The 18,163-nt window shown below is 49.0% G+C and overlaps 1 protein-coding gene across 5 annotated transcripts in view; it reads left to right on the top strand.

The window, feature by feature from the left end:
• Nucleotides 1-18,163, top strand: part of GRM4 (glutamate metabotropic receptor 4) — a 245,303-nt gene that overhangs the window by 27,366 nt on the left and 199,774 nt on the right. The window contains exon 1 of one of the 5 annotated variants that reach the window (XM_037885170.2): nucleotides 11,946-13,149. The exons of 3 other annotated variants lie outside the window; for them this stretch is intronic. The gene's annotated coding sequence lies outside the window, so the exon portion shown is untranslated. Of the gene's footprint in view, nucleotides 1-11,945; nucleotides 13,150-18,163 lie in introns of those variants that run through there. One more of the 5 variants, XM_037885171.2, reaches the window with a different exon arrangement.

Below are 18,163 nucleotides of genomic sequence, written 5' to 3'. Positions count from 1 at the left end.
CAGTGCAGTACTGTGTTAAACTATTAAATATAAAGAGAAAGTTTAAAGATTTGACAAGGTAAGGAAACTGTGCTTGTTTTCTTTAAATTAAGATGGTTAAAAGCAGCATTTTTCTTCTACATAGTGAAGTTTCAAAGCTGTATTAAGTCAATGTTCAATTGTAAACTTTTGAAAGAACAACCAAAACATTTTGTTCAGAGTTATGACCATTTCAGAGTAACGAACAACCTCCGTTCTCGAGGTGTTTGTAACTCTGAGGTTCTATTGTAGTAGCAACAAATGTTAATGTGGAGGAAGAGACTTTCAAACATATTGATACAGAGGTGATATAATGTGCTTAGATGTTCTTTATTAATTGCAACAGTGACTGGGAGCCCTAGTCATGGACCCAGGGCCCATTGTGTTCAGAGCTGTATGGACACAGAACAAAAGATGGCCCTGCCCCTAAAGAGCCAACAGCCCAAGTAACACCAGGGTTAGAGCAGGTTGGGAACTTTCTAAGGGAAAGCTTTTTCCACCAGAAAATGTCAATTTGTCAAAACTGAAAAGGTTGGCGAAAACAGGTTGGTTCAGACAAATCTGATTTGAAACCATTTTGAAATGTCCAGTTTTGATATTTTGAAAATGAAAAGCTTAATATTTCAATCTGAAATGATTTTTTGGGGTTTGAGAGTTTTAGTTCAGCTATATTAATTTTTTAAAAAAAGTAAATAAATAAAGCTCCTAAACAGAAATTCAGCATACTGAAATGTTTAGCTTGACCCAATCCAAATTGTTTTTGGGTTTCTTGGTTCACAGGTTTTTTTCCCCCGAGATTTGATGTTTTGTTTTGATTTGAGAATGAAATGTCAACCTCTTTTCCTAACTTTTGAGGATGTGACTTCCTGCTCCTCTCTAACTGGGATACTAGGAACCTGGCTGATGGGGTGGGTAGGCAGGGCAGAACAAGTGGGTAAATCGAGAAAGAATAAGTTGCAATTAAGCAAAGGGAAACGTAAGTGGAATATCAGGAAAAGCCTCCTAGTGGTGAGCTGTATCGAGGTTTCCGTGAGGTTGCCCATTAAAGTGGTATCGGGGCGCTGTAAGGCTGGAATGATCTCCCCAAGGGACATGGTGGCAGCCCCATGGCTTGGAATGTTTAAAAGTGGCCTGGTAAAAGCATTAAAATATGTAGGGGCTGATGGCAGTGGTGCTGTAGCCATGTTGGTCCTGGGATATCGGAGCGATCAGGTGGGTGAGGTGATATCTTCTATTGGACCAGCGTCTGAAGGTATTGCCTCACTCACTGTCTCTAGCGGCTGATTATTAGTTAAGCTAAAGTCCCCTCTGATGCCTTTCTGGCCACACAAAGGGGCCTTAGAGTGGGTGAAAAGGGCCCTTGAGAATCCTCCCTTGAGCTGGCATAAAGGCTCCCAGCCTCCCCCTGGATTGGGGGCATAGATAGAAAGCCAGAGAGTGTTGCACTTCTCTGCCTCTCATGCCACATGGGTTGAGAGGCTGCTCGTAGGGGGAGTGGGGGTGATGGTGGTGGGCAGGGCCAGAACATGTGGAGTGCAAAGGTGCCTCAAAAAGACAACTTTGCCTCTTCCTCCGTGTGCCGGGCCCAGGTGCGGGAATGGAGCAAGTGAGAGTCAGGCTCTTAGCGTAGGGACTAATCCTAGATTGGAGGGGTCTCCAGGTCTGACTCTCTGAACCCCTAGGGAACTGGGGTGAGCATTCTAAGCTCCCGACTGAGCGTTTGGAGTTGCAGTGGTGGATGTGGTCCTGTGTGTTCATATAGCCAATGCTAAACATCTGAAAATCACAGGCAGTGGTGTCTCTGGGCTTTGGTGCCCGGTATTTAGAGGCTGTCATTCTATTTGCTCAAGCTCCAGAAACCAAACTTTTTTTTATTCCCTCCCCACGCACAGTTTGGTTGCACTTCAAGCCAAGAGACTCTCCTTACCAGCGTATTAGTCATCTTTCTGAAACGATGGCTAGAAGCAGCTACGCTGGTTCTTTAATAACGGAGTATCCGCCATGTTATAGATTGCACAGGTGATAAATGCTGAACAGACAATGCTGAGGATGATGGACTCTTATAAAGATTGTTACACGGTGTCCACACAATGTGTGTTGGCTGAATGCACGAATTTGTTAGAAAGCTGGCTGTACAATTTAATTAGGCATTGTTTCCAGTTGGGCTTGCCACTACCTGGCAACTTCCCAGAAAAGTCCCAGTCCCGTATATGGGGAACACTCAAAACTCCCACCCAATACTCCTCATATCTTTCTTGGTGTGATCCTAGATCCACTAGTTCACGAGGTTCAGTGGCCTCAGAGGCATCCTTCAGTGACAGGTGTTTCTGGGACTAGGTCTATGACAATGGTGCAGGCAGAAGTGAGGACGTCTGATGTGTCTCTCGGGGATGAGTCTCTGAGGTTGGTTTTATCCGAGGCATGTGCTAGCCAGGTTTGCTTCTCTTTACAGCAGTTCCGCCTTCAGGGGGAAGTGTTGCTGAAGAGAAGAAACTGGTTGCTTTATTCTGCCTTGGGTTCGCAGAGCAGCTCAAACAGATAGTGAAGGTGCAGTGAACTCCAGAATAGATTCTCCACTCCTTTTTTTCATAATGTGGCAAAGGGGTACGTGTTTTAGGGGATGACAATGACCCAAGGGAAAATTTTAAGCTGAATGTCTGCCAGAGCAATTCCTGCCAGTGGGAGAGTCTGGCAAGGGGAAGGTTTAAAGCCCAACTGCTTGAGTCATTCAAGTCTCAAGCCCCAGTTGCAGGAGGGTACCGTTACCACAGTTCCCTGATTGTGGATGTTCACTTCATTCAAGGACAACACACAGCTTTAAACTTCTCTCTGCTGTCCAGGACCTCCTGGAGCACAAGTTCTAGGGCAGCAGTACTCAAAGTGGTGGTCCGCAGACTGGTGCTGGTCGGCGAGCCATCCGCTGCCGGTCTGCACGCACGTTGGGCCGGGGGGGGGAACACACAGATCGCTTGAGAAGCACTGTGCTAGGGGACTCTTTCAATAAGACTTTACAATGATCAGGTGTATTTGTGAATTTGCCCACAAGTTATTTATTATTTGTATTAATGTAGCATCTAGGCCCCTTGTCATAGACCAGGCTCCTCTTCTACAGCACACAGGTTGGTTGGGTGTGCAAACATCTGTAGGTCTGCACACTTGCATGTGTGTGTACACACACCTAACTGTGTGTAATGTGAGTGCATGATTCTGTGTAGGGATGTTGTATCATTCCATGCAAAGATGCTGTTGCATTTGCAGTCTATTCTCCTCACTTTTTTTTTCACCTCTTCCATGCACTTTTCATCTGATGGGAGCAAACTTTTGCCTGCGCCCGGCAGCTGTGGATTTCAGCAGGCGCCTGTGCGCAGGGAGGCTCTCAGGCTGGCCCTGCTGCAGCCTGGATGCAAACTCAGCTAATCCAGCCAGCCAAGCAGGATGCATCTGAGCACTAGACGGCGCCTCAGTCCACAAAAGAATTCCCTGCTCTGCACACGCCAAAGAGTCTGGGTAGCATCCCAGCCTTTGCAAAGTAATGCGGGCGTGGGGGAGAAGGACTCCCAAGAGCTCTCTGAACGGCCCCCCACCGCAAACCTGGCAGATAGTCGACACTGCTTTCTTCAGTGATTATCGCTGACTCCAGAGGAGGAGGTGTCAGACAAAGAACAGGCATCCCTCTTTTCATTACTGATTCCTTCACATGATCCCGGATGCTTAAAATGCAACACTTTCCACAGAGAGCTAGTTGAGTCATGAGGCAACATACAAGGTTTTTTATGTCTATCTATCCAAAAATGGTCTGACATGCGGCATTATGTTCTTTCTGTTCTGGGAAAGCATGGGCTAGATGTGTGAATGTTGATCCAATAAGAGAGCCATCTTATTCACTGAAATATCCATATCTATTCCCCACATTCATGTGCTGTTTGTGTGTAGGAGTTATTTTTTTCTTGCAGAAAGAAATCGGAGATTGATATTTTTTTTGTGCCTGTGTTTATTTTTTATATTTATTTAATGTTTTGGCAGATCTGTTCTCCCTCCTGACCGCCCCACCCCCACATCCCTTGGTAACTTAAATCTAGGCTTTCATTGCAAAACACAGAAATGCTGGATTTTGCAAGTGGCTGATTTGATTTCAAAGTGCTGGACCGGATGTTCGGCTGGAGTATTTCTATGTAGCTCTGTCGACTCCATTGACCAACGCTAGTTTACACCAGTTGGGGATCGGGCCCATGGGCTCAAATGAAGAGATGCTGATTTACACTGACTGAATATCTGGTCCTTAGACATCAGCCGGCATAACTGTATTGAAGCTGACAGAGCTGCGACACAAGACTGAGCTGAGTCTCTCACCCAAGATTTTTAGCATAAACTTTTTTTAATGGGCCCATCTCTTTGTCTGATGTAGCTTCCCTGCTTTGCTCCAGCTGAGGATCTAGCGTGCTCTTCTCTAATAAACAGCCGAACAAAAATGGCATTGTGTTTCTTTTGGTCTTCACTTCTCCTCCTCCCCCCCCCTTTTAGAAATTGGCCCTTTGACTTCCACTGAGTCACTGGCACAGAACAGGAGCCTTGAACTGAACAACAAAACGCCTCGTTCCTCTGTCTGATCTTGCGGCAACTCGAGTGAGAAGATTTCTAGTCTTCTATTTCCGCACAAGGGGAATGCTCTTTAAAAAGCAATGCCCCCTCCCTCCTGAAACATATATGTGCACGCATGTTCTTGCCAGGACCCTTTATGGCTTTAATTGTGTGGATATTATGCCTAGTTATATTATTATTATATTATATTATAATTAATATTTCAGTTTGAATTAGATTTGTCTCCCCTCCTAGCCCCCTCCCCATTCTTACCAGCAGGGAATTCGCTATGTACCAAATCCAATCAAACACAATTCAAAGGGAACCCATGGGAAAAGGCCCGTGTTTTTGTGTGTTTCAGACTTTTTTTGACTGACACATAGAGGGGTATGAGGCGATGGCTTTGGCATAAATCATTGAACTGTTTCTGCAGAACAGAGGAGGAGAGACCAGGCCATATGATGTGGTTTCCGTTTATTAAAGAAAATTTGCAGATGGCACCTCTGCGTGCTTATGCTGAAATGATAGGAGCCAGTGGACGAAATGACCTTCTGGGCTGGAGAGGAGCCAGGCACTTTGAGGCTGGATAATATTTGTACCTACCGATTTTTTTTTTTTTTAAATTGGTTAGGAGTTGGTGCCCATGGTCCCCACGCTCTGCTGATCTAAGGCTTTGGTGAAGGCGATACCGTTTACAGGCCCTAATCCTGCACTACGCTCGCTGTGGGTGGATCCTTGTGCCATGCCCCACTGGAATGAAGGATTAAGTAGCACCTGGGCCTCGTCAATGGGGCTCTGCATTGGCTGCAGGTGCACATCCATGCAGAGATCCGTGAAGAGGGGCACTTTATGGCCATGGCTGCTTGCTGGGAGTGGTACCTTGCTCTGGGATTAGTCCAACTGATTGCAAATGGGGCTACCAGTGGAGTAAGGAGCTGCTTGGCTGGTGGAATTTCCCCAACCTTTTCAGAAGGCCGGCGCTTGGGTCCCTCTGGTTTACGTGTTGCATAGGCCTGGTGTTTGCCATTTGCACGGGTGAATGACCCCCACTGCGAGTAAGTATGGCAGAGCCATGACCCTACAGGGCCAGCTCCAAGCGGGTGAAAACCAGCAGGATATGTGGCGCTATTCCCATTTACACAAGCTGTCCCCTGGATTGCAAACCCCACCACAGGGGAGGTTGTTCTCTAGTGGCTTAGTGCCCTGCCTCCCAATATGGGCGAGCAGTTGATCTGTTTGAATTCCTGTCATTTGACTCCAATGAAGCCGTATCGATCTTTGCGGATGATGAATATTGTATTTCATACTGCATACGGCAAGCCATTTGCTGATGGGACTGAATTCACGGAGTGGTTTATCCTTTTTTTTCTTTTTAATATGATCAGCCGTCTGAAGAATCGGATCTCCGCAGCCCCATTCAGCAATCATTTTTGCATTATTTGATAAACGCTTCCTGTGTGCTCCCAACAGCTTCGAAGATGAGCAGTCTGCGGCGGAGGAAAAATATTATCTTAAACATCCCCACGCAAACTGTGCTTCAGTCAGTCCTAATGAAACATATACCTTTATTTTACTGCAGTAGAAACTTGTCTTTTCCCCACTACCCGCTGCACTCGGAATCAAACGTGCTTCCCTCCTTGACTGTCACGTTTAGGCCTCTCTGCTTCTGCCGGGAGATGTTGTGCCACTGAATGGCACACTATGTGCTGGGAGTTGGGACGAGCCAGGTTTTTAAATGTCAATTGTATTTTGACATTTCGCTTGTGACACCCATGTTGAGGATGGTTGACTCCAGGCTGTCAGAGTGCACAGAAAGAGGAGAAGTCACAGCTGTTTTGAAGGGGGATGTGCTGTTTGTGAGTCTTGGAGAAAATCAGGAAGTGATGGTGTCATAGGATGCTTTGGAAAACGTGGTTGCATAAATCTGAGTAACTCTGTTTCTGGGTCCCTAGTTTGAGGCCCCTGTGGCCTGAGGTTTTTTTGGCTGGGCACTTGAAGCTCTGACTTCAGCTGGAGTGACAGTGGCTTAGCACCTCTGTGATTCAAGGTGAGAAGCCAGAATCAGTGGCCTCTTTTGAAAAGTATGGCATGGGTGCAGAATGAATCAAATCGGCTGTTTGGGATTTTTGGAGTGGGAGGGAGGATGACCGAGAGACAGGCACAGTGGGAAAGGAGAGGAGAAAACTTAAAGCTTCCACCACAATCCCTTGCTTTGGAATTGGTTCTTTCTCTGTCACGGTTGCCTGTGGAATTAAATGTAGGCACAAACTATTTGTCCCACTGTATCCAATGGTACATTGCTTCCAACGATCTGCTTCTGGCAGTGGGTGGTATGTGATGCTTAAGAGGAAGGTGGTTCTCCACTGCCCATGCAGTAGATAGGGTTGGTTGCATGATGCTATTTGTGGTGAAAACTGTTCCTTATACCTGTTTGTGGTCATGATGTTATGTTTGACTATGATATTGGCTTATCTTGCTTTAGCCTACTAGAGAAAAGATGAAATTACTTTCCTCTTACCATGCGCCTGTATCTGTAGCTCTCAAAGCACTTGAGTCAAGCATGTAAGTGCTGTTTTCCCTGACTGAATGAGGCACAGAGAAACTAAGAGCTTTACCAACTCCCTCTGGAAAGACTTGAATGGGAGTTGGGCCAATCACTTGAGGCCTGGCCCAAGGTTGACAGCCAGGAATAGAATCCAGGTCTCCTGACTCCAAGCTTTCCATTGATTCCAGCTGCCCTTTGGCTGTGGTCTCAGACTGGGGCTGGACCAATTGATCCACCATTCTAGCATCTAGGCATGTTCATTATCCCAAGCATGAACTTACTCTGGGTATTTGTATTGTCCCCACTGAGTCCCCAAGCAGTGTTAGAGCCAACAGTCAGCGAGGAACTCTTCACCATATGGTAACTGGGGGAGAAGAATGTGTCACCAGCTGAGCAGATCCTTAGATTAAGGTCAGATGGGACAAACATGATCTAGTCTTTACCCAGGGATTTTTGCATCTCACCCTTATCTTATGGTTGAGTGCACGCGCATGTGTGTCTAATGAAGACATTGTCCTCTTTCAAACCAAAGATCTTTAGTTTGTTTTCCTCTGTTCAACTGTCCTTCTTACACAGGGACTAGAACCAAAGGATTTGCAATGGGATATGGAGACTTTTCACCTGTTGCTCACTGCTGTGAATTTACTTGCTGCCAAGGAAAACTGACACTTGTGCCATCGCTGGCTGTTCACTGGCCTGTGGGAGCCGAGTTTGGTGGGACTCCATCCAGTCCCTGGTTGGTGTTGTGAAAACCACCACCAGACCTGGTCCCTGTTGGCAGCTTCCAGCCAAGATGCCAGTGACTGAACGGGAACAGACAGTGAATAACTCACTGACATTTAGAAGAGCTCCTCCTTCCCTGCCTGGTAGGGTTGACGTGAGGTTAAAGCCATGCTTGCTTGTGAGCTGATCTGATAGTATGATCAGCATTATAGAAAAGCTCACGTTAATAAATACACAAAGATAGAGCCCCTCCAGGGCAGGGTATCTGGTCACTGGCCACTGGCATGGGGGAAAAGGAGGGCTGTCTGGGCCATACCCATTTTGCAGAGGATTACAGCCCTCCAGGGCTGTCAATCTACTTTAAAATCAGTGGTGTTTTCTAGTAGCCACTTATTTAAACTGATGGGAAAGGACAGTCATCATTTCAATGTTTTTTAAACAAGAACTGTCTTCACTTCCTGCAGTGGAGGGCCAGGACCCTTGCCTCTGGCAGGTGGGGCTCCAAAATCACATTAACGAGTGATTTGCAAGCTCTGGTGGTGACTTTTGCTACGGGAGTTGGACTCTCACCTGGAGGAGGAAAAACATCTACTTTGGGCTGCCACAACCTTGATTCCAGGCATGCGGGAGTCAGCGGGGCTCTATTCCTGATTCCTGCCCTCATGGAACGGGGATGGGGAGTAGGTGGAGTCTTGCCCAGAATATCTTGAGCTTAATCCCCCAGGGATAAGGAGAAAACAGGAGAAACTGTGTCAGAGTCCCAGCACATCCTATAGATATTTCTGAGGGTGGGGAGTACAGCTTATTCTGCCATTTCCTTAGCCTTTTAGCTCCCTTTTTGTAACCACCCCATTGCTCAGGGCTGCCTAATGTCCCAATCCAGCCATAAACTTGCCATTCCACCCAGCTCTGGCTGGGGCTTGGCTCAGAGCACCCCATATTCTGGATTTGTAAGGGTCGGGGGAGGAGAGGGCTGCTTCTGTGTTCCTTGCAGTCATGACTAAGCTGCTCATGTGGTGACATTCCCTTCTCAACAGAGACACTGTTGAGTGCGCATGTTCTGTATTCTTCTCAGATGCATGAGGCAATTCCCACAGCCTGATTGGCTGACGTCCCACGCTTTCATTGTCTTCTAAGGATGCTCCTCTGACAGTGATAAAGACCTTGATGCAGGGTGCTGAATGGCTTGCTTGTGTCTCTAGGATCATCCCATCCCCACAGTCAGTCGCTGACCCCCACCAAATGCCTTGCACTGGGATGATGGTTGTTTTAAGTAGCCCCTCCTGATGCAGATCTTTCCAAGTGAGGGTCTTCTCATGGGAGTGGTTGGGTTCAGAGGAGCCCCAAGGGCTATATTATGTCCTTAAGCTGCTGCAGGTGGGAGGGGGCCATTCAGACCAGACTTGTCACCATCAGTCCTATGGGAGCCTGACCTCTCCATGCCCATTGCAGAAGGGGCAGGGTGCAGCCTATACTGTGCAGGCCGTGAGGTAGGACTGTGGTCCCATGCAGTCTCCCTGCCTTTGGAGAGAGTGCCCTAGATTCCAATAGCGCTCAGGCTGAGAGGTTTGATCCTGCAGCTGTTAGAGATCAATGGGATCTGTAGAAGTAGAAGCCTGGCCATTGTTGAGAGGAGCAAAGTAAGAGTGGCTCCTTGTAGCCTCTGGGACCAGGGATGTTGGAGCATAGTGACTGCAGGTTGTATTCAGGTGAACAAGGCTGTTGCTGGGAGCAGTAATTAATATGCTATTTAAAATGTCTGGAGATATTTTATTCTCTTTAGCTTCTTTCCCCCCCTCCCCATCTCAGAATAACATTGAAATGGCCCACTATACTTTCCATCATGAGATGTTCAATTCTTAAAAAAACAAACCCAACAACTACCCCCAAAGGGCCGGATTCTGATCCAGGTATGCCAGTGTAGATTTGGAGTAACTTCACTGCCTTCAGTAGAGTTACTCTGGATTTATACTGGTGTAACTGAGTGAGAGTTGGCCTAAGGGGTCTGAATCTCCTCTTACTTGCACACACTTTCAGGTTGAACGTTTTGGGAGGCTTTGGGGATTGATTTGATTTCAGGCCCCCTCCTCCCTCTTCCAGACCAGAACAGCAACAAAAATCCCAACTACCGTAGCTTTCTATAAATGAGATCCTTTTAACAAAATAAGCTGCAGGACTGAAGCTAGGAACATGATCCTGCAGGCATCCAAGTCAGTTAGAATGTGGCCATTGGCTTCATTAGGAATAGGGGCTATTTTCAGAAGAACACATGGGTTTGGGTGCTAGACTCTGTTGCAACTTGCTGATGGTGTGTTACTGGGAGCTGCTGGATGCTCTTTCGGTTCCTCAAAGGGCTCTGAGCTCTTTGGGAAGTCCAGCCTCTGAGCATTCAAATATCAGACCCTGAAGTCTTGAAAATCCAGCTCTGTAACAATAGCTAATGGCTGGAGCACTGGACAGGGCCACGGAGACCTGGGTTCTGCTGCTGGGTGACCTTGGGCATGTCCATGTCTCCACTCCATACCTCAGTTTCCACACCTGTGAAATGGGGGTAATGATACTGACCTCCTTTGATGTTTTGAGATCTATAGATGAAAAATGGTTATATAAGAGCTTGGTGGTAGTGGTATTAAGGATCTTACTTAACCCTACATTGGGGCATAAGATATCTTGGTATGTGCTAAAGCTCCTTGCTGTACACCTAGATACATTATTTCAGGCAGGCCTGAGAAGCGCACTTCAGAAAGTCCTGATTACCTTTGTAGGTGAAAACCAAGCTCTAAACCTTCATTTTAAGAGTTGGTTTGTATTTAATTTCACCCGTTAAAGGGTGAGGCAGGGAAGCAAATCAAATTAGTGACTCCCAATGCAGGGCCAGATCCTCACTGGGGTAAACAGCTGTCAATGGAGCAGTCACACTAGCTGAGGATCTAGCCCATGGTTTCTATTGTGTTCTTAACTCCTTTTGCTTTAGGTGGCTTAAAGAGACACTTTGGTACACACTCCAGTTACAGCTTTCAGTGGTCTCCGAGCGCGATGCTATGGAGTGAAAGGCACATTTCAGAAGCCCTCTAGTGACCGATTAGCGACCAGTCATTACCATGATGGATTAAAGCAGTTGCTGTGTCAATGGTTATTACTAGGGCCCTCTTTCCTGCCCCCCTCTGGATTAATGAATTGATAGACCGCAACGACTTCTTCAGAGCCACTAGAGTCTGCCAATGAGTTGGTTTATTAGCAAAACAAGACACTATTCAACCCACATGCTGTGCTGACCATGTGCAGGAAACAAAAATATTATTTGTACTGCTGGAGTGCCTGGGGGACCCAGACCCAGAGATCAGAACCCTCTTGTGCTTGTGTGTGTGTGTGTGTGATTTACTTACACACTCTCTCTCTCAGAGGCAGTCCTTGCCCCAAAGAGTGTCCTCCTATAATCCTCTCCATTTGAGGATCTCAAAGCGCTCTCTGTACAGAGCGATTGCTTAAGTTTTGCCGCACTCCTGAGCGGTAGGCGATACAATTACCCCCATTTTACAGGTGGGGAAATTGAGGCACGGGGAGGGGCTTTCTTAACACTCCATTTTGAACCGTGGCAGAGGCATGACTAGACCCCAAGGAGCCTGAGCGTTGTAACCACTGTCATACTCACTGTAAAAATACTCTCGGAAAATTAGTTGTTGCCCCCAGGCACTGATCTGTCTATCAAACACCTACTGCCAGGTACCCAACCTCCTTAGAGACCGCACCGTGCCTTGATTTTAACCAGACGTTTCTTGTATTAAAGGGGTGAAAAGATGTCCTAGAAATGTTAAGGGACGAGGTTATCTATCAATCCCCCCCCTTCCTGGGGCTTAGAGAAGGGGTGGGGGGGGGTTAGTTCTAAACAGGGAGTCCTAGCATGGCCAGCTAGCCTCCAGTCGCAGACCTGGCGCGGAGGGGTGCGTTGTTTTGACAGCCCTGTCTGAAAAGGGGCCCGAGTGGGGTGGAAGGAGGGTTTCTGATGGAATCCCTGCCTTCGCTGCCCGGTGGGTGGGTTGGCCGAGGGGCCGTTCGGTGTGAGGTGTGTCCGGGTTAGTGCGTGGAGGGGGTGTGCGTCGGGCTTTGTGGGGGGGTGTAGGATGGCTGTGAAGTGCATTTGCCCACACGATCCTCTCGCTGCCCACCGCCAAGGTGCACTAGTGCTTTAAAAGGCCGGCCGCAATCAGAGCCTCGGGCTTCACCGCAGCTCGCACTGCAAAACTTCCAAGGCTCGCTCGCTCTCGCTGGCTGCTCTGTGCTGCTCAGCAGATGTTATCCGACTGAATTTAGTTTAGCGTGACTGCAGCTCCCTTCCTCTGGCTCATCTCCTACATCTCTCTCTCGCTCTTTTTTTTTTTTTTGCAGTGCTGGGGGGCGGGAGGATGCACGGACCGTTCCCTCGCAGCTGATCTCTCTCCTTCTTCCTGGAGGACCCTTTTTGAGGTTTTAAATCAACCGCTGACGATCAGCCAGGATTCTCCTTCCCCCCCCCCCACCCCCAGACGCCAGCCAGCAGCTCCCCTTTTCTCTTCCCCCGCTCCCCAGCGGCAGTTCCGCCGCCTTATGCGTCAAATTTAAAGGGTTTCTTTTAAATTCATAAAGCAATTGGATGACGCGCGCTGGCGGAAGCGGGTTCATCTCATTGCCCCTGGAATACAGCTTTCTTTCAGCAAGATCTGGGGTGGATAACAGAGCCCCCTCCCGCCCACCCCCCTTCCAACTCCCCATCTGGCTGGCCTGGCTTGGGAATCTCCTTCAGCACCATGCAAGTGGGCAGCTCCTCTGGGTGAGCCGTGTGGACCTAAACCGGCTTGTCCAAGGGGGTGTGTGCGTGTGTAGGGGGGCATTGGCACCCCCACAAAACCAGGACCGAGTCTGCATTGTTCCTTGCTATCGAGGCGTAGAGTGGAGGAAGCCGGGTCTCCGTTGCAGCCCCGCGGAAGGGCTCGGAGATTACTATTGCTGGAGCGGGGAACTGGCCGTGCCCAGGTAAAACAAGCCAAAGAAATTAGCCGCCGCTCTCCGGGCTGCCCTGGGTGCTGGGCAGACGCGCGCCCCGCGGTAAGGCTCGGGAAGGAGACGAGTGAAACCTGCCATCGGTCGAGCCGCTGGGCAAAAGGCCAGGGGAGGGTGGGAAGGCAGCCAGAGGCTTCAGCACCTTAGGATCCGTGGACAGCTCCTTGCGAGGCTGCTCCGGGAAGCCAGGGGCTTGGAAAGCGCCGAGAGGATTCGGATTTCGCCCAACTTTGCCCGGGTGCGGAGGGGTAAGTTCTTCAATTTCTCCTCCCCCCACACGCCTTGATCCCCGTCGGTGCGATTCTTGTGGGGTGGGGGTTTGTCAAGCCGGACGGGGCTTCTCGCCATGAGCCAAAAGTGGCTTTTAAGGAGCAATCCCGAGGACCGATCTCCTTCTCTTCAAGACCAAAAATGCCCCCTCTTGGAAAGCATCTGACCTGCAGGGCTGTAATTAACAAGGTGTGTGTATGGCGGGGGGGGGGGGGGGGGGGGGGGGGGGGAGCCTAGGTCCCATTGAGCTATCCGATCCTTATTACTATTTCGATGGGGGGGGGGCAGGAGTGGGAAGACGGTTTACCTCTGAATTGGGGGCTTTGCTTGTTCGAGGACGTACTAATGAAGCCATCAGCACAGCCAGGGGCTTTGGCTCGGCGATGAAGGGTCCTGCTGATGGATTGCAACGCCTCATTGGGATTGCAGGTTTGAACAGGAAGGGGATGGGACGGGGGTGGTGGTGGGGGGGAACCCTTCCCTCTCCTGCCATAAATATAACCGCACCCCAATACCACAGGGGCAGAGGGAGATACAGCAAAGGAACCTTAAGTCAAGATGTATCTTCCGCAGCAGGCTGGGTTCTGTTCCTTCTCCCCCTTGTTCTTTTAATGTGGCATCTGCATCAAGATTGAGGTATTGTTTGAATCCCGATAACAGTTTTAAGGGGGGGGGGCAGACTGCGCCAATCTAAGGTTCAGCAGAAGGACTTTCAACCAGGATTAAATCGAGCCTAACGTGGAGAAAGACGCTTGCCCGGGCAGCCAGGGAAAGCAAAGCAAAGGAACTAAGGAGGAGACGATTGAAACCGGTCCGGACGCTGGCGGGGTGAGCCGGATTCAATGTGCTTTCCGAGGCTGCTTGGCTGTTTCAATTTCACTCTTTCCTCAACTAATTTGCATCGTTAGTACTTTGCATCCGCAGCGCCCCCAGTCGTGCTGGGAACTGTTTCTCCCCCCCTCCCCCCCCGCGCCTTGCAGGTCTGGCTGGCTAATCCTGCCTGGTAATTAGCCCCACCACCTTCCCCAGAGCGTGGCTCCGGGACTAGAAATCAGTCTGGCTTTTGCTAACCGCTAACACCCCCCCCCCCCGCGCCGCTTGCTTGCTTCTTGGCTTGCACACTCAGTCCCCCCGCTAACTCATGTCCGTCTAGCGGAGGCTGGGATCCTAGCACAGCGGTTAGGGGAGGGGATGCGTTTCCCAGGGCTTTCTGCAGGAGCGAATAAGAAGGGAGGCCGGGGAAGATATTGCAAATGCGAGAGCCGCGGACTGTGACTGTGTGTGGACCGGTCCAGTAGATCCAGGCATGTGTAGTTACTGGTCAGGCTGTCTCGTCCCTGGCATCTGCGTGGCATTGCTGCCCTGGGCTCGAGCCCTCCGGGCTCCCACCCACAGCAGAAGGGCAAAGGGGCGTGTTGCCATTGCAGAGGAAATTGCAGCTGCCCCTGTTAGGCCAGTGGGAAATCTCGGTTGTCAATGGAGTGTGAGAAGGCCAGGTGTTATCTCGGCTGTCTGTAAAGAGCAGGGGCATGAGCCTAGCTTCCCAACAGCCTTTACATTTCCAATAAGCCAGAGGTGCTGGTGATCCCCGCCTTGCCTGTGTCCTGGGTACAAACGCATCCCTGTGTGTTTCTTTCCGGGGCTGTGGCTCTCTCTCTAGTCAGAGCTGTTGTAACAGCAGAGCTGGGATTTCTTTTGAAAAGGAAATCTGATTGGTACCTGACAGCCCAAAGATTGGTACCTGGTCTCTTCCCCCCCGCATCCCCCACTTTTCTATTGTAATGTATTTTAAATGTCATAAGTTTGCTGGGCTCAGCTCATCCCTAGCAGGGCGCTTTTGTCTCCAAAAACCACCACCATCATTTTGCTTGTGTCTGCACTTAGGAGGCTCAGGGATGAGTCATCCTTGTTGTGGCTGACCTTTGGCTCTGGGTTTGAAGAGGGAACGATACAAGGCTGGGTTGGAGGAGAGAAGCGGAGGAGGTCCCACATGCTGGCCGGTTGCCCTAGGTACAGCCTGTGGGTGAGGAGAGACCATCCGATCCGTTGAATGCCTCTAGGAGCTCAGGGAAATACTAGCAGTTAGATCAAGAGCTCATCTCACTTCTCCATTCCTCCTACAGCATCTTGCTTCCTTCAACTACCAGGGAGAGCCTGAGTCGAGGGTGCCTTCCTTGTGGAAGTTCCTGCTGCTCTGGGGGAGAGGAGGCATTGGCCTGGGAAAAGGCTCACTCCTGCCTTGCAGTGCAGCTCAGGACTGAAGGGGAGAGGGAAAGGAGGGGACACCCCTCCCCGCATCAATCCCAGCTGCAGTTCCAAAACAACATGCTCCAAGGTGCAGTGCTCCTTTTCTTCTGCCAGGAATACCTCACACTTCTCCTTCATTCAGCTATCAGAGCCATTTCGCCAGTGAGTTTGGCCCTGGGGTGGGAGCTCTCTGAGGGGAGTGAGGGGTAAATCACAGGAACGTAGGTCATCCCAGGTCAGACACTGTCTCCCACAATGGCCAGCACAAGCTGCTTCTGAAAGCAGGTTCTCCCTGGCTCCCCACAGTTTGGGCAGCTTTCCTGCTTCCTAGCATGCTCTAAGGGAGGAAGGGTTGGCTCCGTGGTTAGTGTGCTAGCCTTGGACTTTGTAGACCCAGTTTCAATTTCCTGCGTCATGTGCCCTTGGGCAAGTCTCTCTGTGCCTCAGTGCTCCATCTGTACAATAGGGATAATAGCCTTCCCTACCTCACAGGCTGCTGTCAGGATAAATGATTGTGAGAGGCTCAGATACTCTGGTGTTAGATCTAGAGATACAAAAAGCAGAGAGGGAAGTGAAATAGAAGTTTACACTCAAAACAAAATTCCGCCCCCCCCCCACGATGCTGATCCTTGCAGTCCCAATCCCCTTCCGTAACCGCTTTCCATGGCCTCAGTGCTTAATTTGTAATGAACGAGATACCAGGGCTCCAGCAATTTTTTTACTTTCATAACTGATACAGCAAGCCCAGAAGTGCTGGGGCTCAGCCCTTGCAAGCCCTGCCACAAATTAAGCCCTGCATGGCCTCTTGTCAATATCAGACTGGAAAGTGCATGGGGCTATTGGCTGACAGTTCCTCTGTCAGCTGAGGCCCAGAAATATTGTCACAAAATACCAGGGGGAAAAATGTGCTTTTCAACTCTTGCGTTGCTTGCCTGATTGTCTTTCGGCCTCCTGAATATTTGAAGGAGGTGGAAGAAAATCGATGTGCTGAAAACAGCTTCACCTAATCATAAACCACCATAAAATACCCCTCTCCTCTTCTCCCATCCTGAGTATTCTTCCGCTAATTTTGTGCTGGCCCCTTAATCTTGCTGTTGCTGCTTGGCTCGGTCAGTCTCTTTCCCCCATTGTCTTCTTGTAGCAATAAGGGTGTCGCCTCTCTGAAATGTAAGGACTTTACAAGCACATGCATTAAACATCACGGCCTAGCAAGAAGCCTCTCTGGGGACATCAGGATATGCTCCACTGAAACTGCCTTGCCAATGATGGCTGGTTAGAAAAGGGGTGTGTGGAAGGGGGGTAGTCCGTTAATAATACAGTGATATCCTGGGACTTGCACATGGGGTGGGGGCGATGTGCATGTGGCAAGATCCTAGGCCCCCGTTTGCGGCTGACGATTTCTGATGAGATGAAAGTTGGGCAGTTCTGTCATTCTAGGCCTGAGCTGCCCCAGTGAGCGAGTGGTTATCAAAAATTAATGTAAAGTTTTCATTGCATTTGTACATGCAGAAATGAAGACCGACTTCTTCCAACTCCCATACATCGGTTGGAATTGTTTATTAGTACAATCAGCTGGTTCAAATCAGAAACCCTGCTTTGCTTTTCTGCCTGTCGCTCTGTGAACTCCTCTGATCTCTGGCTGATACGTTCTCCCAGTCCTCTTCGATGTTCGTTTTTGGTGCGATACAATCCGTGAAAGCAAGGGATTAAAACTGGCTCTTTTTTCCAAAGAACAAGAGAGGGAGAACTTGCCTGCAGTTACATATATTCAGATGGCCTGATCTTTCTGTTGACTTCAATGGGTTTTGGGTCAGGCCCCACGTGTGTGTGTGGGGGGGGTTGGGGTGGGACGAGAATAGTTTTATAAGGATCTAAATGAAGGCTGCTACTTCCCTTTGGAATGTTGTTTATTATTTATGAACTTTTTTATTATGAACAGTATGGTTCAGAGATTTCTACTTAGTAGCGCTCCGCTTTCCTTTTAAAAAATGAGCATGCAGAAGATGTGGCCATTAGCTGGACCACATCCAGTGGAGGTAGATATTGGCTCTCTTTTAATTGGGTCACCATTGCGTAAGAACTCATGGTACTGGCCATGCTAGTTAATCCAGACATCATTGAATTAGGGCCATATTTTAATTAATTTTCTTGTTGTTTAAGTACAGATCTGTGTTTTTCTACTAAGACCTCGCTCATAGCCCTGGGGCTACTTTTCTAGCTTAGGCAAACAAATACTGGGCTACTTAAACCGGAATTCTTTAGGCTTCCACTTTGTTTAAGCCCTTTCTTGACTAATTCTTTGCCCACCCCGCTTCTGCTATACTTAACACAGGCTTGGCAGCAAAATCTACAGCCAAAGCAAAGTCCCCCATAATAGCTTCTCAAGTGGGGGGAAAACTAGTGCAAGATAATTGGAATATTATGCTTTGATGAGATGGTCCTCGCTCTCCAAAGGGTTAGCAGGTGGAGAAAAGGGTCTTCATGCTGGTTTAAACTCAGAACAGCCACAGCAACGGAACAAAGGGAGGATCTCTCCTTGTTGAGCTTTCGCACTGGGGAGTCCGTGCTATTTAGGATTAGTGGATTTTAATCACTTCATTGGCAGTGCCTCTTTCCAGTAGGGAGGAGGAACTGTGGTTTAGGGGTTAAAGCGGGGGACTGGGAGCAGGGGCATAATTTGCTATGTGTCAAGGGGGGCAGTTGTTTCCCCGGACCTTTAGTCTGGCACTTCCTCAGACTTCTGAC

This window comes from Chelonia mydas, chromosome 21 (genome assembly GCF_015237465.2).
Source record: "Chelonia mydas isolate rCheMyd1 chromosome 21, rCheMyd1.pri.v2, whole genome shotgun sequence".
Taxonomy (NCBI): Eukaryota; Metazoa; Chordata; order Testudines; family Cheloniidae; genus Chelonia; species Chelonia mydas.
This window is presented reverse-complemented; position numbering and strand designations above follow the sequence as displayed.